At 33.3% G+C, this 2,128-nt stretch overlaps 1 non-coding gene across 1 annotated transcript; it reads right to left on the bottom strand.

The window, feature by feature from the left end:
- Window positions 1–1,675: 1,675 nt before the first annotated feature.
- LOC111732151 lies at window positions 1,676–1,781 on the bottom strand. The gene has a single exon (XR_002777443.1). It is a non-coding gene; the product is annotated as a U6 spliceosomal RNA (small nuclear RNA).
- Between the last annotated feature and the right edge of the window lie 347 nt (window positions 1,782–2,128).

Here is a 2,128-nt window from a genome sequence, read left to right as displayed (position 1 = left end):
TTTAAGGTATATAGTATGTTACTTTGATATATTTATATACTGTGATTGCTATTGTAGCAATATTTATCATGTTACATAATTATATTCATTATACTGAGCATAAGATCTCTATGGCTTATTTACTATTTGTTACAAATTAAACACTGTTAGTCTTATCCTCCCACCCTCATCCCATGATAACTACCAGCTTACTCTGTTTTTTCTTTTTTAAGTTTTTAGTTTTTAGATTCCACATATGTGATATCACGTAGTAGTTTCATTTTTTCTTCGTTTTTTTTCCTTTTTTCTTTTTTTTTTGGGGGGGTCTGACTTATTGTACATAATTTGCTCAGGGTTCATCAATGTCACAAACGGCAGGATATCTCCTTTCTCTATGGCTGAATAATATCCTGTTGTGTATATATACCAGATCTCTTTTTTTATCCATTTATCCATTGATAGGTATTTGGGTTATTTCCATCTTTTGGTGATTGTGAATAATGATGTGATAAACGTGGGAGTACATAGATCTCACTGAAATCCTGTTTTCATTTCCTTTGGGTATATATACCCAGAAGCGGAATTGCTAGATTGTATGGTAGATCTATTTTTAATATTTTAGGAAGCTCCATATTATTTTCCATAGTGGTTGGACCAGTTTACATTCCCACCAACAGTGTATAAGGGTTCTCTTTTCATTACATCCACCAGCACATGTTGTCTCTTGTCCTTTTGCTGATAGCCATTCTAACAGGTGTGATGTGACATTTCATCATGGTTTTGGTTTGTATTTGCCTGATGATTAGTGATGCTGAGCATCTTCTCATGTGCTTGTTGACCATTTTGATGTCTTCTTTGGAAAAATATCTATTCAGTTCTTCTGCCCATTTTTTAAACAGATTGTTTATTTTTATGTTATTAAATTGTATGAGTTCTTGATATATTTTGAATATTAACCCCTTATCTGATATATGGTTTGCAAAGATTTTCTTCCTTTCTGTGGGTTGTCTTTTAATTTTGTTGATTCTTTTGCTGTGCAGAGGATCTGAGTTTGATGTAGTCCCACTTGTTGATTTTTGATTATGTTGTTTGTATTTTGGGCATCAGATCCAAAAATCACTGCCAAGACCAATATTGATGAGCTTATTCCCCACGTATTTGAGAAGTTTTATGGTATCAGTTCTTATATTTAAGTCTTTGATTCATTTTGAGTTACTTTTTGTGAATGGTATAATACAGGGGTCCAATTTCATTGTTTTGCATATGTTTCTCCAGTTTTCCCAGCACCATTTGTTGAAGAGACATTCTTTCCCTGTTGGGTATTCTTAGCTCCCTTCTTGAATAATAGTTGACTGTATATGCTAGGATTTAATTCTGGGCTCTCTATTCTGCTCCAGTGGTGTACATGTTTATTTTTTTTGTTTCAATACCATACTATTTTATTATAGCTTTGTACTATAGTTTTAAATCAGGAAGTTTGATATTTCTAGCTTTTTTTTTTTCTTTTTTTCTCTCAAGATTGCTTTGTCTATTTGAGTTCTTTTAAGGTTCCATGCCAATTTTGGGATTGTTTCTTTTATTTCTGTAAAGAATGCCTTTGGTATCTTGATGGGTATTGCATTGACTATATAGTTGGCTTTAGGTAGTATGGCCATTTTAATAGTATTAATTCTTCCAATCCATGAACACAGGATGTATAAATATGGAACACTTTACAAATTTGTGTGTCATCTTTGTACAAGAGCCATGCTCATGTCTCTGAATTGTTCTAATTTTAGTATATTTGCTGCAGGAGAGGGCACTGGGTTTTTTTTTTTTTTTTACAGGGACAGACTTCTGATGATATGCCCAGTAACGGGGGCCCTAAAACTCAGGACTGTCATTAGTCTATGAAGAAACTTTACCTAAGTTTGACAAAGCCAGTAGACAGCGCCCAATATGAAGGCGCCTGGTTCTGCATATGGAATGTAGGCTGGATTTTTTTCTCGACATACCTATTTTGCAAGGTAATTTTGTAGAGTGCATGACCTACAAAACTCAATTTATAATTTCTGCTAATTCTTCTATTTTGATTTAATTCCAGACCAAATAGAAGAGATTGATGATATAATTTCAAAGAATGGGATATAGACACTGTGTTTGGTTTTCT

This window comes from Pteropus vampyrus, unplaced genomic scaffold (assembly GCF_000151845.1).
Source record: "Pteropus vampyrus isolate Shadow unplaced genomic scaffold, Pvam_2.0 Scaffold11, whole genome shotgun sequence".
Lineage (NCBI taxonomy): Eukaryota > Metazoa > Chordata > Mammalia > Chiroptera > Pteropodidae > Pteropus > Pteropus vampyrus.
This window is presented reverse-complemented; position numbering and strand designations above follow the sequence as displayed.